This window comes from Panthera leo, chromosome A1, assembly GCF_018350215.1.
Source record: "Panthera leo isolate Ple1 chromosome A1, P.leo_Ple1_pat1.1, whole genome shotgun sequence".
Classification (NCBI taxonomy): domain Eukaryota; kingdom Metazoa; phylum Chordata; class Mammalia; order Carnivora; family Felidae; genus Panthera; species Panthera leo.
Window position 1 is genome coordinate 70,778,830 of NC_056679.1, and position 27,499 is coordinate 70,806,328.

General features: G+C 41.2%; 1 protein-coding gene and 1 pseudogene across 2 annotated transcripts in view; one reads left to right on the forward strand and one right to left on the reverse strand.

The window, feature by feature from the left end:
* The window catches only part of PCCA (propionyl-CoA carboxylase subunit alpha), a 474,500-nt gene that overhangs the window by 34,346 nt on the left and 412,655 nt on the right, over nucleotides 1-27,499 (forward strand). The gene's annotated exons all lie outside the window — the stretch shown is intronic.
* Nucleotides 7,151-27,438, reverse strand: LOC122229447 (annotated as a pseudogene).

The following is a 27,499-nucleotide window of genomic DNA, read 5'->3' on the forward strand; positions in this document are numbered from 1 at the left end:
GTGGGGGGGGGAGGTCAGCACAGAGCCTGACTCAGGGCTCGAACCCACAAACTGTGAGATCGTGACCTGAGCCGAAGTCGGATGCTTAACCGACTGAGCCACCCAGGCACCCCAAGAAAACTTTCTTGAATTTGAAAAAGAAATGGAGTAGAAGAAACAAGATATGGAAAAAGAAGGCAAGGGAGGGTACCACGTAGGTAAAGACTCAGGCTCAGATTCATCTCCAGAACACTCCGGAACATCAGTCACCACCTTAGAACTTGTCTCACCCCAAGGGAAAGGAATTGGCTGTGGTCCATCCAGGGAATGCCATACTTTCAAGCATTTCTGGCTCTCCTTATAGCAAAGCAACTCCAGGGCCCATGTATGTTCCCCCAAAACACGGTTCCTCAAGTTTTTGCTCACGATAACACCCTTAGTTAAACTTCTTCATTTAAGAAACTAAACTGCTTCAGCAGTTTTTCCCCTAATCACTTTCTGTGAAATTTTATTGCTGTAACTATACCATATGTCTGGTTATGTACTATATTTATATCCGTATTTGCTTTTTAAAAAAATGTTTATTTATTTATTTTGAGAGGAAAAGAGGGAGACAATCCCAAGTAGGCTCCAAGCTGTCAGCACAGAGTCTGAAGTGGGGCTCAATCTCACAACCATGAGATCATGACCTGAGGTGAAATCAAGAGTCGGCTGCTTAACCGACTGAGCCACTTGGGCACCCCTTTTTATCTGTACTTTATACATAAAAAGAGTACAATTATTTTTCTCCCCAAGGACCAATTATTGCCCACAGTGAGAATGCATCCTCTAAAGCTTGCAGGGATGAATTGTTAACAACAAAGTGTTTAGTTGCTGGCCATTGAGTGCATAGGACTGGGAAAAGGGATCCCAAGGGATATGGATGGGTCACCAACAGTTTTGCCACACAGTTGTTTTAAAAATTTGTGTAGTTTATGGTTGTTATTTTGTGGGAGGGTTAGTCCAATACAAGCTATTTGATCATGGCCAGAGCCAGAAGGCCCTCCTTTCTCTTTATTTCTAATAGTAGAATGAAAAGTATTTCATAAACATCAGCAAGCAAGTAAGGGAGGTACAATCTTCTTTTTTACTTTGCATTCTCAATATGTCAAAAATTATTGTGGCTAAGCACTTCTTTTAACCTCTTAAGGGAGCCTGAGTTATGAAGGGCAATGATTATGCATTTGCTTATTTGAAGGGGAGCACTAGCTGAAATGTTAGCAGACTAATGTTTGGTGGTGGAGGAACGTGACTCAGCGTCACTGCTTCTCTGAAGCTTTTCATTGAGACCTACAATTTTAATGGTTAAGAATTCTAATTTTACCCCTCACTGGTTGTGTGACTTGGGCACAGTAATGGATTTGAGTTAATGACTAAAGGAAGGTCACTCAGTGGATTTTATTTCTATATTAAACAAAGGACTATATCCAGTCAGAATGTGGCCCTGATTGGTATATCCTGTCTAGCTTTTTAAATTAAAAAAATTTTTTTTAATGTTTTTATTTATTTTTGAAGGAGAGAGAGAGAGCATAAACGGGGGAGGAGCAGAGAGGGAGGGAGACACAGAATCCAAAGCAGGCTCCAGGCTCTTAGCTGTCAGCACAGAGCCTGATGCGGGCTCGAGCCCATGAACTGTGAGATCATGACCTGAGCCGAAGTCGGATGCTCAACTGACTGAGCCACCCAGGCGCCCCTTAAATTAAAAAAAAAACCTTTTTTTATTTTGTCCAACTTTTATATTGTATTGGTGAGAGAGTGTATGTATCTTGTTTTGCAATGGGACAAGGCACAGTGTGTTCATTGGCAATGTATACAATTGTTCCTCAATGCCTTGAGGAACAAAGTTGTTGTATAGTATGTGTATGTATGTTCTAGTTAGACAAATTAGTCAAATATAGTATGTCAAACTGCTGCAGTGCTATTGATATACAAGAGTAGGCTTTGTGTACTTAGCACTGCTTGAGGCATTTCAGTGTGGAGTAGCATATCTACGTATATGTTATGTATGTGCAGCAATCAGTTTGCCTACTTGTTAGATACTTTGGTGAGATTCATTCAGGAGGCCAAAAGTACTGGTTAAATTTATTTTCTTTCAGTATCTGGTTTTTGGTTATGTGCACTCTTGTTTTTATTAACAAAAAATTGAGTATATCATTAGGAAGAGCGAGAACCCAAGCTGTATCCAGTGATTAGTAGTAAAGAGTATCCACTGAAACTGGATATGCAAATAAGCTTTCTTAGACTGTGCAACTAAATGTTATTCATTTATTCATTTTAATTTGAATTTTGCAAATAAAAGTATCTTTTAAGAAGTATGGCATTCATCCAGAGGACTTAAAAAAAATAAGTGTACTGTTTGATTTTAACAAAGTAAACACACCTATGTAACCAATGCCCAGATCAAAAAGAGGATATTTTCAGAACAGCAGAACCTCCTCCTTGGCTCCCTCTCAGTTACTGTTACCCCAAGGGTAACCACTACCCTGACTTCTTTCTTAATTTTTTTTTAATGTTTATTTATTTTTGAGAGAGACAGAGCATGAACGGGGGAGGGGCAGAGAGAGAGGGAAACACAGAATCTGAAGCAGGCTCCGGACTCTGAGCTGTCAGCGCAGAGCCCAACACGGGGTTTGAACTCATAAACCATGAGATCATGACCTGAGCTGAAGTCAGCTGCTTAACTGACTGAGCCACCCAGGCACCTTTGACTTCTAACATCATAGAATTGTTTTGCCTGGTTTAATATAAATGGTATCACATTGTATGCTCACTTTGTGTCTGGCTTCTTTTGTTCAGCTCAATGTTTGTGAGATTTGTTGCCTATTGTGTATAGCAATAGTTCATTCATGCTCCATGAAAACCTTAAACATACACAAAAGCATACATAATAGTATGGTGAACCCTCATTTCCTAATCAGCTTCAACAGTTATCAACTCATGGTCAATCTTGTTTCAGTTTTCCTCCCACCTGCCGTCCTCAACTCCAGATTATTATGAAGTAAAACATATATGTGTGTGTGTGTGTGTGTGTGTGTGTGTGTGTGTACATATACATATATATATGTACACACACACATACATATTTGTATTTATTTTTTAAAATTTGTTTTTACATTTTACTTATTTTTGAGAGAGAGAGAAAGAGAGAGACAGAGACAGAGCACAAGTGGGGGAGGGACAGAGAGAGAGGGAGACACAGAATCCGAAGCAGGCTTCAAATTCTGAGCTGTCAGCACAGAACCTGATGCGGGGCTCAAACTCACAAACTGTGAGAGCATGACCTGAGCCGAAGTTGGATGTTTAACCGACTGAGCCATCCAGGCGCCCCACATGTATATATATTTTAATGTTTATTTATTTTGAGAGAGAGAGTGTGTGTGTGCATGTGAGTAGGGGAGGGGATAGAGAAAGGAAGAGAGAGAACCCAAAGAGGCTCTGTGCTGTCAATGCAGAGTCTGATGCAGGACTCAGTCTCACGACCCTGGGGTCATGACCTGAGCCAAAATCAAGAGTCGAATGCTTAACCAAACTGAGCCACCCAGGCACCCCAAAAGAATGGCTTCTTAATGCCCTTTGAAAATCACACACTGGAGTCTGTGTTTAAGGGACTCTGAGGCAGAGCTGAGAGATAGAAATGTTTCTGGGGCAGAAAACAGGAAGTTTGTGGTGGGTCCCAAAAGGAAAAAGAGTGAATGTACTCTAAGCCCCAAAGGAAGCAAGGCAGGAGGCAGCTACAGGAAAGGTGGCACCAGCCACTTGGTCACAGGGAGAATGTGATTGGAGGATGCACAGAGAAGCCAAATAGTTGAGGGGGTTGCGACTCCAGAGTGGACCGCAAAATAACACTTAATGGCAGAGGCACCTTTGGTCAGGATGAAGACAGTGAGAGCCCACAGGAATCCCTGAGGCAGGGAACCTCCAGGGGCCGTGGAGATTCCCAGGTCCCTCCTGCTTCTCCAAGGGTGCCCAGCTCCCACTGGGCACCCAGCAGGGATGGAGAGAACAGCAGTCCTGAAGTGTCAGATCCCAGAAAGATTGGCTTCACTTTTTATTTGGACTTTTTTTCGCCTCTGTCCCTGTGTTCCTGTACTAGTCAATTTGGATTCTATTCCCTATGGTTTTATCTTAGTGTGAGCCTTTATTCTGTCCTACTATTGATTTTAGCCATTTCATTTTCTCAAGTCCTTCTTGCTTCTATCTATGCCTTCCCTCACAAACGATGGTATTATGTGGATCTTGTGGCTTCTCATGTTTTTTTTTTTCCTATCCACTTCCATTTTGGCATTTTGGCAATGTATGTCACTATGTGATAAATGTCATAAAAGAGATCTTATCAGAGTGAAGAGGAAGTAACAATTATGGCTAGAGAAATCTAGTACGATTTTACAGGGTAGGTAACATCTGAGACGGGTCTTGAAGAATAGACAGTAATTCAGTAGATGTGCTAAATAACTTATACAAAAAACAATCCAGTGAAGAAATGGGTAAAAGACATGAACAGACACTTTTCCAAAGAAGACATCCAGATGGCTAACAGACACGTGAAAGGATACTCAACATCACTCATCATCAGGGAAATACAAATCAAAACAACGAGATACCACCTGATACCTGTCAGAATGGCTAAAATTAATAACTCAGGAAACAACAGATGTTGGTGAGGATGTGGAGAATGGGGAGCCCTTTTGCACTGCTGGTGGGAATGCAAACTGGTGCTGCCACTCTGGAAAACAGTATGGAGGTTCCTCAAAAAATTTAAAAAGAGCTACCCTATGACCCAGCAATTGCATCACTAGGTATGTATCCAAAGAATACAAAAATGCTGATTTGAAGGTGCACATGCAACCCAATGTTTATGGTGGCACTATCAACAATAGCCAAAGTATAGAAAGAGCCCAAATGTCTATCAACTGACTAATGGATAAAGAAGATGTGAGACACACACACACACACACACACACACACACACACACACACGTCATACAGTGGAATATACTTGGCGATCAAAAAGAATGAAATCTTGCAATTTGCAATGATGTGGTTGGAACTAGAGTGTATTATGCTAAGCGAAATAAGTCAGAGAAAGACAAATATCACATGATTTCACTCATGTGGAATTTAAAAAACAAACAGATGAACATAGGGGAAGGGAAGGAAAAATAAGATAACAGAGCGGGAGGCAAACCATAAGAGAACAAACTAAGGTTGCTGGAGGAGAGGTGGGTGGGAGGATGGGCTAAGTGGGCATTAAGGAAGGCACTTGTTGGGTTGAGCACTAGGTGTTATATGTAAGTGATGAATCACTAAATCCTACTCCTGAAACCAATGCCACACTGTATGTTAACTAACTTGAATTTACTTTAAAAAAAATTTTTTTTTAACGTTTATTTATTTTTGAGACAGAGAGAGACAGAGCATGAACAGGGGAGGATCAGAGAGAGAGGGAGACACAGAATCTGAAACAGGCTCCAGGCTCTGAGCGGTCAGCACAGAGCCCGACGTGGGGCTCGAACTCACGGACCGTGAGATCATGACCTGAGCCGAAGTCGGACACTTAACCGACTGAGCCACCCAGGCGCCCCTTGAATTTACGTTTTTAAGTTTATTTATTTAGGGGCACCTGGGTGGCTCAGTTGGTTACGTGTCTGACTTTGGCTCAGGTCATGATGTCACGGTTTGTGAATTCGAGCCCTGCATTAGGCTCTCCGCTATCAGCGCAGAGCCCGCTTCAGATCCTCTGTCCCCCTCCCTCTCTACCCCTTCCCTGCTCACTTGTGCACGCTCTCTCTCTCTCAAAGAGAGCATGCATGCAAGCATGCGTAAGTAGGGGAGGGCAGAGAGAGAGAATCCCAAGCAGACTCAGGCTGTGAACACAGAGTCTGACTCTGGGCTCGAACTCACAAACTGTCAGATCATGACCTGAGTTGAAATCAAGAGCCAGATGCTTAACTGACTGAGCCATCCAGGTGCCCCAACCAATTTGAATTTAAATAAAAAAATAATAAGTCAGTGATCAACAATTTCAAATTATATATACAGGTTAAGCTGAAAGTACTCTAAAGCAAAGCATTGGATTTAGCAGTTAGGAGGTCACTAAGGATTCTCAGTGATTTCATTTGCTTCATTTTCCTTCAGATACTTAGAGATTGTTACAATTTTTTTAAAAAAAAATTATTTATTTATTTTGAGAGAGAGAGGGAGAGAGAGAGCATGTGGGGGGAGGGGCAGAGAAAGAGGCGGGAGAGAATCCCAAGCAGGCTGTGTGCTGTCAGTGCAGAGCCTGATGCAGGGCTCCATCTCACAAACCATGAGATCATGACCTGAGTTGAAATCAACAGTCGGATGCTTAACCATCTGAACCACCCAGGATCCCCAAGGTTGCTAAAATTTAATCCTGTTTTAGGGGCACCTGGGTGGTTCAGTAGGTTAAGTGTCCAACTTTGGCTCAGGTCATGATTTCATCATAGTTCCTGAATTGGAACCCCGTGTCAGGCTGTCTGCTATCAATGCAGAGCCTGCTTGAAATTTTCTGCCCCGCTCTCTGTCGCCCCCCCTCAAAAATAAATAAAATATTAAAAAAATTTTAAAAATTTAACTCTTTTAGATCTGTGTAAAATATTTACATGGTTTCAAAGTCAAGTATAGAAAACATACCTGGCTTCTATCTCTGTCTCTATCCTATTCCTCTTCTCATCCCATTAATAACGATTTCTATTTTTCTTTTTTTTGTTTAGTTATTTATTTTGAGAGAGAGAGTGTGTGTGTGCATGTGTGGGGGAGAGGCGGAGAGAGAGAGAGAGAGAGAGAGAGAGAGAAAGAGAAAGAGAAAGAGAGAATCCCAAGCAGGCTCTGCTTGGTTAGCACAGAGCCTGACATGGGGCTCGATCTCACCGTGAGATCAGGACCTCAGCCAAAATCCAGAGTCGGTCACTTAACCAACCCAGGTGCCCCAGGAACAATTTCTTTTTAATTTTATGATTTATTTTATGTTGTTGTTGTTTTTTTTTTTTAGATTTGAGAGGGTTGTTTTTTCATGTCCAAGTACATATGGATGTTTGGTCCTACCAAACAATCCCACTACCCTTCACAAGAAAGAGGAATGTTTACTTTCAGTTTCTCTTTTAGAGAGTGCCTAACCTTTGGTAGCTGACTTGTAATGGGTCAGAGTGCAGGCAGAAGGGTAGTGGCATTGATCCAGTTGGGCATCCAGTAATCGGTCAGCCAGTCAGCCTGGCCTGGGTAGCAGCATTCAAATATTAATGGTAGTAATTGCCTTTGTAGGTTTGAGGAGTACTGAGGGAAATGTTTGTCTTGCAGTTACTGTCAGTGTATCATGAACCTAACGTTCAATATGTTCCTGTAAAATCATAAACCAGAAACTATTAACTGAGGTTATACCATCATTGAAGGCTTCTATTGGTCACCAGATAATCTCTCTCCTTTTTTTTAAAGTTTACTTATTTTGAGAGAGAGAGAGTGTGTGAGCAGGATGGGGATCATAGAGAGGGAGAGAGAGAATCTTTTTTTCCTTTTTAAAAAAATTTTTTAACATTTATTTCTGAGACAGAGAGACAGAGCATGAGTGTGGGAGGGGCAGAGAGAGAGGGAGACACAGAATCTGAAGCAGACTCCAGGCTCTGAGCTGTCAGCACAGAGCCCGACGTGGGGCTCGAACTCACAAACTATGAGATCATGACGTGAGCTGAAGTCGGTTGCTCAACCGACTGAGCCACCCAGGCGCCCCGAGAGAGAGAGAATCTTAAGCAGGCTCTGCTCTGTCAGCATAGAGCCCAACGGGGGGCTCAATCCCACAAACCATGAGATCATGACCTGAACTAAAATCAAGAGTCAGATGCTTAGCCAACTGAGCCACCCAGGCACCCCACCAGATTCTCTCCAGATTGAAGACTAGAGTCTTCAAATACTCTCTCTCTCTCTCTCTCTCTCTCTATTCCATTCTTTGCTGGTACCAGAGACAAGTAATGGGAAGAAAATCAATGATCCAGGAATGGGACTCTCAGTTCAAGTCCATGGGCAGCAGTAGTTTGATCTGTATGGAGAACATCAAACAAACAGAGTTCTTTCAGAAGTTTCTCTCTCTACCATTGGCTTTTTTAAAAGAAGTTTTCGTGAAAATATATGTAACCCTGTGGAAGTACATCAGAACCTTCTCCAGAGAAGATCACCATGCTGTGTTCTTCCAAATGTACTTGGAAATTAAATACATATCTACTGGAGTGTTAACTGTTGTAAGGTCATAAGTTTCCAAGGAAAATATGACTTCATTCAATATCTGAATGCGTTCCTCACAGTTAAAAAGGACTTCATGATGTTCACTCCCAATGTGATCTGCTACCTTTCCAGCAGCCAGTAAATGGGGACTTTCTCCCTGCCAGTTGCAAATGTCTGAGAACATACTGTCCCAGAGCCTCTTTTAGCTGCTTCAATAGGGTGACAGCAACTCAGCTGGAATCCAAGCCCCCTGATAAAAGGCATCCAGTCCTTCTGTCATCCAGTGTTTCTTAATAGCACTGTTAAAAAGGATCCAAAAAAACCAAAAAAAAAGTAGACATGTATATGAAGAGGAAAAAAGAACATGACTAAATCTGCTTGCCCAGGAAACATTACTTACTTTGTCACAATGGAATCACAACAGGTTTGCCTTGAGTTTCAGTTTTAAGGATTGTTCCCCTTGTCTCTTGCATCATCAGTTTTTCTCCTCTCTACTGGATCATTTATAGCATATGTACATCTACACACACTGTACTGTCTCTCATCTTCCACCTTTCCCTGTCCTTTATAGCAAAAGTCCTTGAAAGAGTGGCCTATACTTGCTGTCTCCAGTTCGCTTCACCTTCTCTTAGCAGTTTCTGTGTCAAGACCTGGGAATAGTTTCTCTACACTGTTACAGAGGGCAAGCAGATGTTCATCTCTGCAGTGATGATAGTGAATCATTTCCATAGATGCAACTTTGTCACTTGGCTTTAAATCAAGAATTTGATAGTGTACCAGAAGAAAAGGCTCCACTTTTTTTTAAGGTTCCATTTTGATAAAGGAGTTGTGATATGCTTCAAGTTAACAAGACCTTTAGCTTCTAAACAAATAGCCAAAAATCCGTCTTCTATCGTGACTTTAAACAAAGATCTGACTTCATAGGTGACCGTGCCCAGGAACACTTTCTTATTGGCAGTATCCTAAAAAATAAATACAAACACCTCATCCAACATACAAATTATTTTCTCAGTTCCTCCTTTATTATAATGATGAAGGACGACTCACCATCCATTTTGGTCTAATAATTAAATTCAAAATAAATTCAAAATAAGTTCAATAGGAGAATTAAAGTCTAATTAAATTAAAAAGGAAAATGTGTTTTGGGGTGCCTGGGTGGCTCAGTCAGTTAAGCGTCCAAATCTTGGCTTTGGCTCAGGTCATGATCTCTACGTTTTGTGGGTTTGAGCCCTGCATCAGGCTCTGCGCAGGCAGTGTGGAGCTTGCCTGGGATTCTCTCTGTCTCCCTCTCTCTCTAACCCTCCCCTACTTGCACTATCTCTGTCTCTCTCAAAATAAATAAATGAACTTTAAAAAAAAAAAGGAAATGTATTTCGTCTCCTTGTGGTTATAGATTTTGCCTTCGTAACAAAGCCACGGTAAAGATATTTCTTTGCTCAAATTGGTTGCAATCCAAACAACTGGTCAACCATGGCCAACCAGTGAAATCCAAAACAGCAATTTATGTGTCTGTTGACATTCTGAAGATGAAGTGAATCTGGACCTCTGTGTGCAATCTTCATAGCACTTAGACACTGATCAGAGAAACCATTATCACTGCCAAAAAGGGCCCAAATGCCACAGATGGCACGGTGGAGTTACAGGCTCTCTCGGTGTGAGCAGGTCAGACTGTTAGCAGGAGTGGAGGCAAGAGCTATGGATTATCTCCATTTTTTTTTTTTTTTAAGTAGGCTTCACACCCAAAGTGGAGCCCAGTGCAGGGCTTGAGCTTATACCCTGAAATCAAGACCTGAGCTGAGATCAACAGTAGGACCCTCAACCAACTGTGCCACCCAGGTACCCCTCCATTGTTCCTAATATAAGCATATCTATGTATCTATATCTAGTCCTCATTTCTTAGATAAATGTTAGTATATTATACATACTTTTCTCTACATTGATTTTTTTTTTAAGTAGGCTCCACACCCTAACATAGGGCTTGAACTCACAACTCTAGGATCAAGAGTTGTAGGCTGTACTGACTGAGCCAGCCACGCATCCCTACCTTGATTTCTTTCTCTCAACAATATATCCTGGCAATCAGTCCACTGTTGTATGTAGATATTTTCCTTATTCTCTATTACAGGTACACAGTACCCTATTAGATGGATGTTCTGGTACATTTTAAGACTGAGGGTATTAGGAAAGGTTCAAAGCATGGGAAGTCTTTTGGAAGAGAAGACCTTTTATTTTGCTAATCTGTGGGTAACTCCAGGGTCCCTAGTGAGGCTTAGATGATGGTGCCAATAGAGAGATGACTGAGTATTATTAACACAAAATTGCTGCTGGTCCTATATAATAAATCTCTTTGTTCTCTGAGCTAAAGAGCAGCTAGAAGGATTTGAAAGAAGAAATAGGCTTTTTCCTCTCCTCCTATACTTCCTTTTTGTAATATACTGTCTGTTACACCATTAGGTTTTAAAGCAAGCCTCGAGTTAACCTGGAGTACAGCTATCTCACAGCAGAGATATCTACCGGGGAAGTGCTGCTTTCACCTTTGTGAAACCACTTTCCTGATAATTGCTATTTCTCCTCTGATTCCTTCTGGAATCAATTCGTTGAGCAGACGAGGTCTCCTGTTACAAATCTCCGACTTGAGTAAAAAGTAGAATAGCTTCACTCCAAAGCCCATTATACACTAGATTCCCAAATTCAGTCTCTAGTCTGTCTCCCATCCTGCATTATGCTCAGCCATATTGTCCAGTAAAGCTCATGGAAGACAGTGTTTCAGTGAGTACTATATAATAGCATAACTAGCAGCATACATAGGCAAAACTCTCAGTGGGGCTAATAGAACAAAACTCAGGGAAAGTAGAACATAGAAGATATTTGCTCTTCTTTTCCCTCTGTCTCAGCCCACCTCCTCATCCCTCCTCAAAGAGAAGAGCTGCTACTATAATTGGCCATACTCGGTTGACCTAGTTATTAGAGGAGTGGGAAGCACTGTTTTAAGAGATTATGCATAAAGCCTATATGAGGAAGATTTTGAAACAGTTCTGAAAAGTCACAAAAATGTGATCAAAAATAGAAACACATTCCTTGTTCTTGGAGAGGACCAATCAACATCATAAATATTTCAAGAGTCTCCAAGTTAATATATAAATTTAATGTAATTCCCTAAAAAGATGCCAGCAAAATTTTCCTGGCACTGGATCCTAAACTTCATATGGAAAAATAAATAAGCAGGAATACTCATGAACATCTTCAAAAGAAAGCAATTAGAGGGGTTGGCCTTACCACATATTAAAAATTACTATAAAGATCCTATAATTAAAACAGTGTGGTGTTGATACCTGGCTAACAGACAAACCAATGGAAATAATTTCAAGCACATGTGGAAATTTAGCATTTGACAAAGGAAGCATCTTAAATCATTGAGGGGAAAGATTAACTTAAAAAAATGGGATTAGCACAACTGGAGAGTCATTTGAAAAAAATATAGTTGAATTTATGTCCCTTACTTTACATTAAAATATACTCCAAATAGATCAGTTATTTCAATGTAAAAAAATGAAACAACATATTCAAGAGTGAATCATATCCATTTCTTTATTACCTGGACATGAGGAAAGCCATTCTATTATAATTCAAATCCCAGAAGCCACGGAGAAAGATCAATACATTTAAATACATCTCTACCTATCTAACATTTGATATCTAAGTTATCTATCTACATATACATACATACAGACAGATACATATAAACTTGTGCTTGGCAAAATCATCATAAGCAAAGTCAAAAGACAAATGAAAAACTGGCAGAAAATATTTTCAACTGAAATTACGCAAAATGATTAATTTCTATCAATACATAACAAAAAATAAAGAAGTGTATTGATTGATGCTACAGCATGGATGAACCTTGAAACCATGCCGAGCAAAAGAAGCCAGTCACAAAAGACCACATACGGTGTGATACCATTTACATGGAACATCTAGCATAGGCAAATCTGCAGAGAAGGAGAGGAAGTTAGCAGTCACCTAGGGCTGGGTGGGGTGGGGTGGGGATGGGGTGTGGGAATGAGAATGACTGCTAATGGGTAAGAGGTTTCTTTTGGAGGTATTAAAAATGTTCCAAAGTTATATTATGGTGATGGTGGCACAACTCTGTAAATATACTACTTATTGAATGGTATTCTTTAAATGGGTGAGCATGTCATTCTATGTAAATTATATCATAATAAAACCGTTAAAAAAAAAAAGACAAAGACAAAAACCCAGGAGGAGAATAGTTAGAAATGTTGAGACAGTTCACAGGAGATGAAAGGCAAATGCCTATGAGACATTTGAAAAAGTAGTCGGTGACATTCTTCCTAAAAGAAATGCACATGCAGGGGCGCCTGAGTGGCTTAGTCCGTTAAGCATCTGACTTCAGCTCAGGTCATGATCTCACCATTTGTGGGTTCCAGCCCCACGTCGGGCTCTCTGCTGTTAGCACAGAGCCTGCTTTGGATTCTCTGTGCCCCCCCCCCCGCCCCCCTGCCTCTCCCCCAATCGTGCTTTCTCTCTGTCAAAAATAAACATTCAAAACAAAACAAAGAAATGCACATGCAACAGAGGGCAGATTTGTTTTCTGACTGGGATAATAAAGATAATATTTCCTTCAGAGTAAAGCTTAGGCAGGTTATATAGCAGCCCCATATAAGATTAGGGGTTTCCTAGTCTCGGTGTTCCTCTGCTGTGACACAAACCCACTTGGCCACAGCATTCACTCGGGCTGCTCCTCATCATCCCCATGGGACGTGGGAGGCAAGATGAACTGATGCCAACATGAAGCTCAGGCTTCTGCTGTACCATAACTAATAGATTCTCTTGTTTTTGACCTAAGAGTCTGAGGCCTTCTGGTAACACCCACTAAGGCTAACTTGTTAGCACTCAAGGAAGGTGACATCTCAAATCCTTCCCAGTTCCAGACTGGCAGAGGTCCAAAAGCTTGACATCACCCTATGTTGGTAATCCCGGAGAGAAACCTTTTTAAAAAAAAGGTATTCTTTTTTTTAAAGACTTTATTCTGGGGTGCCTGGGTGGCTCAGTTGGTTAAGTGGCCGACTTCGGCTTAGGTCATGATCTTGTGGTCCGTGAGTTCGAGTCCCGCGTCGGGCTCTGTGCTGCCAGCTCAGAGCCTGGAGCCTGTTTCGGATTCTGTGTCTCCCTCTCTCTCTGACCCTCTCCTGTTCATGCTCTGTCTCTCTCTGTCTCAAAAATAAATAAACGTTAAAAAAAAATTTTAAAAAAGACTTTATTCTGAAGTAATCTCTACGCCCAACATGGGGTTCAAACTCATAATCCTGAGATGGAGAGTCATATGCTCCACCAACTGATTTAGCCAGGCACCCCAGAAACTTTTTAAAGTTTATTTTACTTATTTTTGGAGAGAGAGAGAAAGAGAGAGAGTGAGTGAGCAGGGGAGAGGCAGAGGGAGAGGGAGAGAGAGAATCCCAAGCAGGCTCTGCATGGTCAATGCAGAGCCTGATGTGGGCTCAATCCCAGGAACTGTGATCATGAGCTGAGCTGAGATCAAGAGGCAGACACTTGGGGCGCCTGGGTGGCTCAGTCGGTTGAGTGGCCAACTTCAGCTCAGGTCGTGATCTCACAGCTCAAAGGCTCGTGAGTTCGAGCTCCACGTCAGGCTCTGTGCTGACAGCTCAGAGCCTGGAGCCTACTTTGGATTCTCTCTCTCCCTCTCTCTCTGCCCTCCCCTGCTCATCCTCTGTCTCTCTCTCTCTCAAAAAAATAAACATTAAAAAAAAAATAGACACTTAACTGAGCCACCCAGGTACTCCCAGAAACAGGTATTCTTTTTTTTTTTATTTTTTTTTATTTTTTTATTTTTTTTATTTTTTAATATATGAAATTTACTGTCAAATTGGTTTCCATACAACACCCAGTGCTCATCCCAAAAGGTGCCCTCCTCAATACCCATCACCCACCCTGCCCTCCCTCCCCCCCCCCATCAACCCTCAGTTCAGAAACAGGTATTCTTAAACATCACCAGTGGGATTGCAAAATGGCAAAATTTTTCTGGAGGGAAAATTGGACAATATTCAACAAAATTATTACATGTGCGTTTACCCTTTGACTCGGTAATCTTTCTGGGAAACTAGCTGACAATAATCCCTTTACAAATGCAAAATATAGTATGCACTTTGCTCTGCATTGTGAAGTTATTTGTAATAAAAGCTTAAAAACAAATCCAAGTATCCATCAATAGAAGACTGAATAAACTAGGGCATATCCACACATAAACATATTTGTATATACTTGTACATAGGTATATATATTTATTTGTATGAAAAAAAGAATAAACAAGATATTTCTGAAAATGGAAAGGGTTCCTAATAAGGATGGGTAGAATGGGTATAAGGAATAAAGGTGGGTGCAAGAATTTAATTCTTTGGGTATCCTTTTAGCTTTGACTTCTGAATCATGTAAATGATTTATATATTCAAAAAATTAAGTTAAATAAGAAAAAAAAACCTAAAATTGAACACAAACAGAAACCAATGAGTGGAACTGAATATGAAACCCAATTGTACTGAGAACATAATTACTTTTTTTTTTTAAGATTTTATTTTTAAGTAGTGTCTACACCCAACATGGGTCTTTAACTTACAACCCCAAGATCAAGAGTCATATCTCTACTGACTGAGCTAGCCAGGCATCCCGAGAAGATAATTAAAGTTACTTTGGAACATAGACCACTGTAACATTTTGCCCATATAAAGTCTAAGGACAAATAAAACTCCAAAGATACTTTGAACTGCATTCAATAAGTTTATTGTTAGCAATATTGTTGTTCTTGTGCTTTTGTGTATGATAAAATAAAACAAATAAGGAAATATTAATGTTATTAGGAACCAAGATTTCCAAGTTATGAAGATAAAAAAATCACTATAATCCTAACTTTAAATTGGAACTATCAATATAAACCCATATATATACATATATATGTATATATGTGTGTGTGTGTGTATGTGTGTGTATACATATTTCAGAAACATTTATTGTGTGCCTAGTATATGTGTCAGGCATAGGAGAAACAACAATGAATGATAAAAGTATAAACTCTGCTACAATAGAGTTTATGGGTGATACATATATTAAATATATAATTGCACAAATTAATGGAATTAAGCCTTGCATTTACCAGGAGTTTACACCATCACCATTTGACACATGAAGTTCCTCAGCCTGCAAAGCAGCCCAGCCTGAAATGCAGCCTTATTATTAAGACAAAATACTCAGTGTCTATTTTAAGAAAGATTAAGTGCTCAGAGTGAGGGCCACTTGTGCCAAAAATGAACAATTTGGATCTCTCTTTTTTAAAAAAAATGTTTAATGTTTATTTATTTTTGAGAAAGACAGAGTGCAAGTGGGGAGGGGCAGAAAGAGAGGGAGACACAGAATCTGAAGCAGGCTCCAGGCTCTGTGCTGACAGTTCAGGGGCTCTAATTCACAGACCGTGAGATCATGACCTGAGCTGAAGTCAGTTGCCGAACTGACTGAGCTACCCAGGTGCCCCAAACAATTTGGATCTCTTAACGTGTGTGAGAAATTTTAGTTTTCTAGTGGCAGGAATGAAAGACACAGGCCTGTGCTGAGTTGTCCAGGCTTAGAGGGACAGGCAGTGGTGCCTGCCCTTCCCAGACAAGGTTGAGAAATATGCTGTGTCTTCTTATCTCTCTCTAATAAGAAACATCTTGCTTTGGAGCCAAAGTTGTGAAAGGAACTGGCAGCTAGATTTCAGCTCAGCACACGATTTTTACAAGAAAAGGAGTCTTGTGGTAACTTCGGTGATGGTGTCACTCATCGAGATAAGTCCAGTGCCAGCAAGTGAATTTAGAGTAATCATGGGCTAGATCTAAAGCGAGAGCTCCATGTTGAGCATCCCTGGTGTGCTGCCTGGTAAGGTGTGTGAAGGTGACATAACCTCTGGATATACGCCATCTGTTTCCTGCTTTCTAAAGCTCTGTGACTGTGAACAGTTAATTCCAAAGTCTAGCACTCACGAAAGATTTACAAGTGGAGAGAGGAATCTCTCTTTTTAGTATTTTATGATAAGGAGTTTCAGATCTCTGGTCACCTGGCTTATTGAGGTGTTTTCCATCTAAAAAGGTGCTTAGTGGTTGAGTCCAGTTACTTAGGGAACCACCTGATACGTAGGAACTGGTACCAAGTGAAGCTGGGTGGTCCTCAAAGGAAAGTGAATACAAATTTAACAGTTTAGTGGTATATTTTAGCCATATCATAAGCAAATTGTAGTCAGTTGGGTGTATGCTTGGAAGTGACTAAGAATGCAAAGGGCAATATTAAGGATGGGTACTTTTTAGGCAGTGGTGTGCTGGTAAATGTTTAACAACAGATTCTTTCTCTGGGACAGTGGGAGTAGGGGAGGCCCTGATGTGTAGTTTTCTTGTTTCCACTGTGTAAAAGTTTCCACAGGCTGATTTCAAGCTTTGAAGAATTTAATAAGATTCCCGACAATTCAACAATTCTCATCAGCTGATTCTATCTATAAGCGAACCATTGCTTATAGGTACCATAGTTAAGAGGTAACAAGCTGTCAACAATCCAGAACCTTAACCCAAAAGAGGTAAAGGAAAATATGTAGGAAAATTAAGAAAACGTGCATACAGATTGAAGTGTGACAATGTGCAGTGGTGGTTCCCTGACTTCCCATGTTCCATGGGGCTTGGGCTGTCTCCTGCCTGCAGTCGTTAGTTTGTTCTGATAGTCTTGAGTGGAAGCTCTTTCCTGTGGTTTTCTGCTTCTGGAGTACTCCTAAGAATTCTCAGGTTGAGGTCTGTAGCAGGAACTAACAGTCTTTCTGATCAAGAAGGATTTCTTTCTCCTTCATTAACAAGTAAGAAAGCAAGGATCAACACCCCAGAGTGGGACGACTGTGTTAGTTGTTCATAGTGCCTGTAAGGTCCTTTCCAGTGAGGTCAGGGCAGTCTTTTTCTCATGGTTCTTTAAAGAGATAACACCTCTCATTTTAAATAGTGAAAAGGGTTGTTTTGAAGGATGTTCTGAAAAAGCTACTCACATCTGTTGACAAAGTTGTGCATTGATTTCACTTATAGGAGATATCTAGAATAGTCAAACTCATAGAGACAGTAGAAGGGTGGTGGCTAGGGTCTGCGGGGAGCAGAAAATGGGCAGTTAGTGTTTAAGAAAAACAGTTTCAATTTTGCAAGGTGAGAAAAGTTCTGGAGATGGATGGTAGTGATGGTTTATACAACAATGTCAATGTATTTAATACCACCGAACCGTACCCTTAAAATGGTTATAATGGGTGGCTATATATATGTATATGTATATATGTATATATATGGATATATATACATATATACACACACATATGTATATATACGTATATATACGTATATATATATAATGGGGTGGCTTAAAATGGTTATAATGAGCCTGGGTGGCTCAGTCAAACATCTGACTCTTGATTTCAGCTCAGGTCATGACCTCATGGTTGGTGGGATCCAGCCCGGCATTGGGCTCTGCACTGAGGGCATGGAGCCTGCTTGGGATTCTCTTTCTCCCTCTTGCTGCCCCTCCCCTGCTTGTGCTCTTGCTCTCTCTCAAAGTAAATAAATAAACTTAAATGGTTAAAATGGTAAATTTGATGTTAATTATAATTTACCATACCTTAAAAAAATTAAAAACAACTCAATGTATCACATGAGTCATTTGCAATATTTGGCTATTTCAGCCTGTAATAAGGAAAAGTCTATAACTGGGGACAGGCAGATAAGATGCCTGCCTATTAGTTAATAGACTGAGAGTCAATGGGCTGGCTATGGAGTTTGATTTCGTTGTCATTAAGATAAAAGGCAACTGTTCAGGCCAAGTTCCAGAGTTTCTAAAAATTTAGCTAGAGTTGAGAATTCTATTTGTCTTTTCTGTATTACCTGAGGATTGAGGATGATATGGGCAATGAAGTACTGAGCTTTATAAAGCTCCTTAGTAAAAATTCCAGTGAAATGAATGTTTCCGCCCCTAGAGAGAAAGTTAAGACTCCTTAGGTAGGAAACTTTATGCTTCTGTACAAGTTGTGGCTTTCTGAAAAGAGAAAACTTAATTCTAATAAACACACAATTACCAGGGTGGCTGGGTGACTCCGTTGGTTAAGTAGTCTGACTCCTGATTTTGGCTCAGGTCATGATCTCTCGGTTTGTGCTTTGAGCCTCGTGTCATGCTCTGCTCTGGCAGCGTGGGGCCTGCTTGAGATTCTCTCTCCCCCCCTCTCTCTGCCCCTTGCCTGCTTGTGTGCACTCTTTTTCTCTCTCTCTCAAATTAAATAAATATACTTAAAAAATATGAACACACAATTACCAAAACACATTCATATCCCATTGTTAGGGCAATTTTATATAAAGCATTTGGAAGTGCTCAAAGAAGCTTTGGTTCTGTTCTCTTTTCTAGCTTTAGTTTTGCCAGGATTTTATTATAGGCAGTAGGATATGCACTAGAAACATTCTTTTTTATTTTTTTTTAGAAACATTCTTGACTATGCTTTAAGTGTTTCAAACTCCATTGTTGGATTAAGATGGTCACCAAACTATCTTTGCTATGGTAACAAGCTGAAGAGCTTGCTTGCTATGTTAATCAGCACCCAGGGATGGAAGAGGGTGAGATCCTCTCCTGAAGTATGACACATAATTAATTTAGAAAGATATCATCAATTATTACCTTGGGAGAGAACATGTTATGGATTGTAAGGGCCTTTCAGGTCATAAAGTATACTATGATTGGCTTTGATTGGCAATGGTATTAAAACCTAGAAACAATCTATAGACAGTTACTATACCAGTTTTAGTGCTTAGCAGTTGGGTATCTTAGCAGTTGTTAACCAGAATGTGGAAGCGATACAGCAGAGCTGAGGAGGTCATTGGTAAGTGTGCAGAGGAGAGTTGGAACAGCAAGCCTCATGTGACTATCTTTATTCATTTTTTTAAAGTTTGTTTTTACTTTGGGAGAGCGAGTATGAGTGGGGGAAGGGCAGATAGAGAGGAAGAAGGGAGAATCCCAAGGAGGCACTGCAGACAGCCCAACTTAGGGCTCAATCCTACAACTCTAGGGTCATGACCTGAGCCAAAATCAAGAGTCAGACGCTCAACCGAGTGAGCCACCCAGGCACCCCTGAGGTGACTTTCTTTAGAAGGGGCTGATTGCAAAGTTGGCCCTTGGCTGGATTTTGGAAACATTCCTACTGCCTTCCACTGATAAGGGTGGCCCACTGTGCTCAGACTATGCAAATAATGTCGTTTATTGCTGAACACCTGCTTTTCTTCTGGGTATCTGGAGTTTTGGTAGGTGTTAAGCAAAGGGTGCTTACATGACTAGCCGCTGGTAGAAACATTGCTCACTGAGTCTCTGAAAGTCTTCCCTGGGCAAAAACATTGCACATATGCATTTTCATTGCTGGGTCAAGAGTGTGCTGTGTGTGACCCTTCATGGGACAGTGTTATGGGCTGAATGTATCTCCCCCTCCCCACTCCTGCCCCATTCATATGTTGAAGCCCTAACCTCATTGTGACTGTATTTGGAGATAAGGCCTTTATGGAAGTGATTAAAAGTTAAATGAGGTCATTGGGGTCAGACTCTGAACTGACAGGACTAGAGACTTTAGAAGAAAAGTTACTAGAGAGTTCTGTCACTCTCCTTGAACATAAGCAGGGAAGAAAGGCCATGTGAGGACACAATGAGAAGGTAGCTGTCCACAAGCTAGGGAGAGTTCTCACCAGAAACTGAATTGGCCAGCACCTTGATCTTGGATTTCTAGCTTCCAGAACTGTGGGAAAATAAAAATCTAAGCTACCCAGTTATGGCAGCCCTAGCCTCCCTCGGCAAGGGCAACCTGCCTCTCAAACTCAGTAACTAGTGTTCCCACACATTATTTCATCCCTTTATTACTTATGCATGTGTTCTTCAATAATATAAGACTGTTTCATGTTAAAACTTTCATTAAAATAGTATCAAACTGTATATATTCTTCAGCAATTTGTTATTTATTTATTTATTTAATTTACTTATTTATGCTGCATCTTATATTTGTGAGATTTATCCATGTGGATACTTTTGCACTAGTTCTAGAATAATACAAAAAAATTATAAAATGCAAAGACAGTATCACTTCCTAGATTAATATGCTTCAGGTTTTCCACCTCAAAAAACAGGGATTAAAAAAACACAAGCATCTAAAGAGAATGAGTAAAGGACTGAGTGTGGCACATGGTGATGCCTTTGAATGTTTTTAGGTGGGGATCCCCGCATTGTTAAATCTTTCACTATCTCAAGAAAAGAAAATTTGGATTTATACGCGAAAGCTGCCATATTTTGAATAGTTAACTAATTCAATTTGAGAAACATACAACGTGCACAGGAGTGCACTGCGCGCGCGCGCACCCCCCCCCCCACGGCTAAAGCCAAACATAGTCTTGTGCTGTGTGTGGCCCACATTCTGCCACATTGTGATTTCTGGCCTGGAAGATGAAAGCCCCAAACTCCATAGTATAATATTTACTTTCCTCAGGGTCTGGTCTTTCCTCTTCCTTCAGCTTTGTCTCCAAACACCACTTTGCTGAGAACAGTCTCTGGCATAGAATAAGCATTCAATAAATACTAATTATTATTATTTTATCTACTGTCTTTTTTTCATTTGGGTCAGAAATGGACTCTTTGTAGTTCTTTTGATCTTCCAGGATCTAGTCAAGTTTATCCTTAATCTACACATATCAAAAAGAGTAAGCAAGGAAGTTCCCTAAATAACAGTATTTACAAATGTTATTTGTTTTCTCAGGGCAGATATGAAAGGGTTTGGGGACCTTGGCATACGTTGCTTAAAGACAATAGTCATAAACTATTACTAATTTGTTTCTGTAAAAATTGTTATGCATAGGTACCATGGTCCCAAACATATTTGAGAATTCTCCCACAATCTTCCATAAGAGTCAGGTTCAATTCTTGTGTCCTTAACCTGTGGCCAAAATGAGGAGGCTGCTGGACACAAAGTTGGTTACCGAGAGCTTCAAGGATGTTCTGTGGTTGCTATGCTAGGAAAGAGCTCTGGGCCTGGCTGCACCTCATGAGCTGTTTAGAGATAGGCTTTTGAATCTTGGGGCACAGTTTGGTGCTTATTTTTTGTTTTTGGTATGCTACCTTTCACTCTCTAGATAAATTTTGAAGTCCTTGAGGAAACAGACCACATTTAAAAATTTTCTCTTACACTAATTGGAACAAACTCAATTTTTAAAATGATTTTTATTATTTATTATTATTTCTTACAAACTCCAAAATTTTTTATTGAAGAAAAACAGCTCTGGTGTTAATGATAGGACCTGAACACTGTTTAATTTGGGATGGTGAATTAATTTAGTTTATCAGTAAACATCTATATCAGTAAGTTCTTAGGTGCAATAGAAGAGTCTAGCTAGTCTAAACAGAAATGGAATCTATTAAGGGACATTAACTCACAAGATCTCCAAAGGGCTTGAGAGTAGAATTGGAGGATACATAGACAGGACAGAATACTCCAGTATTCCTACAAGACCCCAGCGAAGACCCCACATGGATCCTGTAGCTGGGAGCCTGTGCTGCTACCCTTACCAGCAAATGGATTCTGGGTAGCAACTGCTTATCACATAGCTGTCTTGAATCAACACCTTTCTACACCTTTCTAGGGTGCAGCTACTGGTGCAGCTAGATCATCTGCCTGAATCTAACTGTAAAGGAGTAAGACAAAGCAAATATCTGGTTCTATCTTGGGGAGAACTCATCCTGTAGGAAACTCCCCAATGTTAGAAAGGTGTTCCAAGGATGGTGGATGTCCATAAAACATGACATGACTTTGATTGCAGCACCATACAAAATTTGGTCTGCAGGCCAGTGTCAATACTCAAAACGTTAGTTATAGGTTCCTACTAGGGACTGAATGTATCCTTCCAAAATTCATGTGTTGAACCTAATCACCTGTATGATGGTATTTGGAGTTGGGGCCTTTTAGAAGTGATTGGGCAGTGAGAGTAGAGCCCTCATGAATGGGATCAGTGCCCTTATAAGGAAAGACATTAGACATTAGATATCTTTCTCTGCTCTCACTGTGTGAGGATACAAGATGATGGCCAGCTACAAACCGGGCAGTGGCCTCCAGCAGACGCTGGGTCTGCTGGTACCTTGATCTTGAACTTCCCAGCTTCCAGCATTGTGAGAAATAGTTACTGCTTAAGCCACACAGTCTATAGTACATCTGCTAAAGCAACCTGAACAAATATACCATAGACTGTGTGTTGAGATAAATACATAAATTGTTAAAAGATCTTATCACAGCCTTGTCACATAACTCTCACATTGGTGGCCAATGGGCAGTGGTTGCTGGAGTACACTTAGTATAGCACTACTCTAGAGCAGAGGTCTGCAGACTACACCTCAGGCCAAATCCAGTCTGCTTCTTGTTTTTATAGGCCTGCAAGCTAAAAGTTTAGTTTAAAAACTTTTACATTTTAAAGGGTTGCTAAAGAAACAAAAAAGAATATGCAACAGAGACTTATGTGCCTCTTACAGGCCTGAAATCTTTACTGTTTCTTAAACAGAAAAAGTTTGCCAACTCCTTCTCTGGAGCCTACTCTAATACTGAATTCTTTGAGAAGAAATTCTTGCAAGGTGCCTCGGTGGCTCAGTTGGATAGGTGCCTGACTCTTGATTTTGGCTTAGGTCATGATCTCACGGTTGTGAGAGCCAGCCCTACACTGGGCTCCATGCTGGCATGGAGCCTGCTTAAAATTCTCTCTCCCTCTCCCTCTTCCCCTCTCTTGCTTGTGTTTTCTCTCTTGCAAAAAATAAATAAGTAAAACAAGGAGAAGAAATCCTTGCCATGTTTTTAGATACCTTGGGTGCTATTCATAGGATGGATACTATTCCTGATATTGTTAATGTATATTTTCATTCTGACAGTTTTTAAGCAGTGGTCTAATTCATTTATAGTAATAGTAAAAAAATATTTTCAATATTTTGGAGAGTTCTTGTCAAAATTTATCAATTCTATAATTTAGTGTTAAATATTCCTTCATTCTATTTTCAGAAAAAAAATCTACTTTCCTCTTAAATATCATCTTTTCCCTTCTGATGTGTACAAAAGTCCTTTTTAGTCTGTTTATTTTCCCTTTATTAACACTGTATTAGGCTGGGTAGATTAACTGCTTTTGCAATCCCCAAATCTCAGTGGCTTAAGCAAATACAAAGTTTATTTCTTGCTCATGTCACAGTTTAGTGTGGGAAGGCAAGAAAGATCTTGGTCTACTTAAGCATTGAGATACCAAGGCTCCTTCTATCTAGTGCCTTCCAGGAGTCTCAGCAGATGAGAGGAGAAAGAAAGGGTGTGAAGAAATGTATGGAGGGTTTTATGAACCTAGCCTCGAGGTTGGAGTATCTCACTTCCACTCACACTCCACTGACAGGAATGCAGGTGCCTCACTACATCTAACTGTAAAGGAGGCTAGAAATGTTGCCTAGTATTATGCTCAGGAAGAAGAATGAACATATTTGGAGAGCAGTTAGCTAGATCCTGCCATCTCCTCAGCTCTTTGGAATTTTCCTTATAATCTGTATGCCTCCATTCTGGCAAGCTGGGAAGAGAAGGGAAAGTGGAAGACGTGCCCCTTCCTTTGAAGGACACAACCCAAGAGCTGTCCACGTCCCTTCTGCTTACATCCCATTGGGCAAAACTTAGTAACCTGGCCACTCTTGCTGCCATGGAAGTCCTTCCTTCCCCGAGGAAATGTAGTTCTTACCATACACCCACCTAAATTGTGAGAGTTCTTTTACCGAAGTAATGAGAGCAAGATGGACATTAGAAGACAATGAGCAGTGTCTGCCATGGTCCCCCCTTTCATCACTCAAATAGTTGTGCCACATTCTCTTTCAGTGGTGGGACACAATGGCATTTTGGGTCTCTAGGAATTACTAGCAGTTCAGAGCCAGTAATTCCTGAAAACTTGGGCTATTTTTCCTTCCCTGAAGCATTCTCTCATTAGTCAATGGCTACAGGCTCCTTTCAGAGGGCCAGAGAGAGAGAGAGAGAGATTAAAACAGTCTGCCTGATGCATTGCAATGTAGACAAGATGGAGTTTGACAGACAGCTGAGAAGCCATACATGTCTGGCTGCCAAATGGGAATGAGAAGGATCTCATGGGGGGGTCAATAAGGAGCAGTTACCTATGTATAGTTAACCCCTTTGTGGCTCTCCAGTCAAGCAGCCAGTGGTGGGTGTGGAGTTGCTGGTGGTCAGCAGGGGTAGCAGTTGGGAAAAACAACCTGGATGACAGCAAACTGAGACTTTCCAGGAAACTACGTTACTTATCTTACGGTAATAATCTTCAGAGAGTAATGTTTCACTCCTGCCTTCTAAATATCTTATCAGTTTTTCTTTTGATCAACTCTAACCAGGCACCATAAAGGGAAGAGGATTTAGGGAAACACAGTTTTCAATCCAGCATACCTAGTCTGCGCATACTCTCACTCAAGGAGAGCCAGATATGTGTCGCTCAAAGGTCAAGATCTCTTGGTGGAGCGCAGGCTTGCTATTTGTTGTGCATATGGCTGGTCAGGATTCCCTAATTTACAACTCTGACTTCTCTCTGCTCCATACCCACTACACAACAGTATAGCAGCCAGGTAACTGTAATCAGATACATTGGATCACAAATAAGAGCAACTCTGGAAGCTAGAAGACAATGTAAAGATACTTGCAGAGTTTTGAGAAAAGACCTGCTTCTGGCCATGATGAAGTAACTGCTTCTCTGTCACTGTGGATAGACAAAGTATATGGAACAACTGTTCACAGACATTTCAGACAGGAAGTGGGCTTTGGAGATCATAAACATCCTAAGTGTGTGGCACAGCTCAGACAAGGTAGAACTGTTTAACTTAAAATGCCGCTGCTGGTCTTTGAAAACATTGCATTAGAAGTATAGGTCGTATCAGTGATAGTGATAGCAAGACTGTCCAGAAGTTTGAAAGTAACCATTTTGCCAAAGAGGTACCATGGCAATAAGAGTTTTCAGCTTTCAGCTTCTGGTTTGCGATTTTGGGGTTGTCACTGTTATCACCATGCATTTCAGGTTTCACTAGGTCAGCACCTCACTTCTGGATACTAGAGTATGAGTTGGTTAAGATACAGTTTTGGCTGCTGTAGTAAAGGCAGAAATAACAATGACTTAAACAAGATAAAACTTTATTTCTCTGTCCCAGAACATGCATTAAGTAGCAGCAGGCTGATAAGATGGCTCCACATAGTCAGGGGGTTGGGCTCCTCCTGTCATTTGCTCTGCCATCTCCAACATGGGGCTCCTGTCTTGGAGCGAAGATGACTGCTCCAGCACCCACCCATGTCTAACTTCAGGAAGGAGAGTAGAGGAAATGGAGGGCATGCGTCTACTCTTTAAGGGCACAACCCTTATATTCCATGAGACTGCCCTTAGTCACATGGCCATACCCCTTGTTAGGGAGGCTGGATACTGCAGCCTTGAGCTGGGTGGCCTGTGTGCAGCTAAAACTTAGGAGCTCTCTTATTAAAGGAATGAGTGGAGAAAACAAGTAGTTTCTGCCACAAGTGCCTTTCATGAAAAGAACAAAACAGACAGGATGTAAGGAGAACAAATCCAAAGGTTAAAATGGGAAGAAGAACAAGAAAAAAAAAAAAAAAAAAGCAGGTTTCTTGGGTAGGAAATGATTCCAGCCTTAAATACATAGATGAAAAAACCTGTGAAACTTGATACTCCTTTTTATTTGGTCTGTCATGAAAGTTCCTACTTACATTTTACAGTTCCACGAAATGTCACCTCTCTGCTATCCCAAACACTTTGCTTGTATCTCTTGGCATTTGCTATGCTGTAACATACTCTAGGTCATTCCTAGTTTTGCAACTCTCTCAAGGTGACTCTGAAGGAGCAGGAAAATAGTTAAGAGCAGAACTGCTGATACTGGCCTGTTTGTTGGTGGTATGACCTGATGTCTGAGATTTGCTTTAAAATACTCCAGCATGGGGCACCTGGCTGGCTCAGTCTTTCAAGTGACCGTCTCTTGATTTGGACTCAGGTCATGATCTCACAGTTCGTGGGATCAAGCCCCATGTTGGGCTCTGTGCCGAACGCGCCAAGCCTGCTCAGGGTTCTCCCTCTCCCTCTCTCTCTGCCCCTCCTCTGCTCTCTCTCTCTCTCTCTCTCTCTCTCTTTCAACTTAAAACAAAACAAAACAATGTAAAATACTCCAGCAAAAGATGAAAAGGGGGACTAGATGAAATAAGACTGACAAAATGTTGATTTGTTGTAACCATGTAATGGGGGCCTGGGTGATCATAATATTGTTTCTCTGTGCTGCTTATGTTATAAAATTTGTAATACAGCAAAGCAAAAGCCCAGTCTCTGAAGACAGCCAGACCTGGGTTCAAACCCTGGTGTCACCATTTACTGGCTAAATGACTTTACCTCCCTATAAATTCAGTTTTTCAAAATGGGAATAATGTGTGGGCCTTTAGAATTCTTGTGAAGGTTAAATGAGATAGAATTTGGGACATCCAGCACAAGGTCTGGCCCTTAGTAGTTGCACTACTACTCGTAAGGGTGCCTGCTAGCAAGCAACAGAAACTGACCTGGTTTTGGCTAATTCCTCGGACAAGCAGCTATTTTGAGCCTGAGCTCCGATCTCTGATTTCTAGACCTAGAGCATTATCTCTGCTATCTGTTCAAAATCTTATCTTGATTTGGTGCTTTGCAATTTATGCCTTCGAATAAAAGGAATATAGTTCGGGCTTATGTCTGGAACTTAGGGCACTCGGCCCTGCAGGGTGGCCATGGGGCTTAGGTCACTAACTGACGTGGAGTGAGTGGCCAGGCCACGGACTGTAGCTAGGTGGACGCTGGTACAGGACGGGGTTTACCCCAAGCAGGCTTGGACCAGCTGCCGCCAGAACTCACGCGCGTCCTCCCCGACTCGCTCACGCCGGGGTCCGGTCGGGGCCCCCTCCCTCGGGTCCCGGCACTCGGCCGTCCCGCGGCGGGTCTGCCAGTTTCCGCGGTTGGGCCAGTCGCCCCTACGTCCCCTCCTGAGCGGCAGGGGGCGGGGCCGCGGGTCTCGGCGCATGATTGGCCGAAGCTCTGGCGCTCCCCTTCTCCGCCCCCTTCGGCGGGGTGAGAGGTCAGCA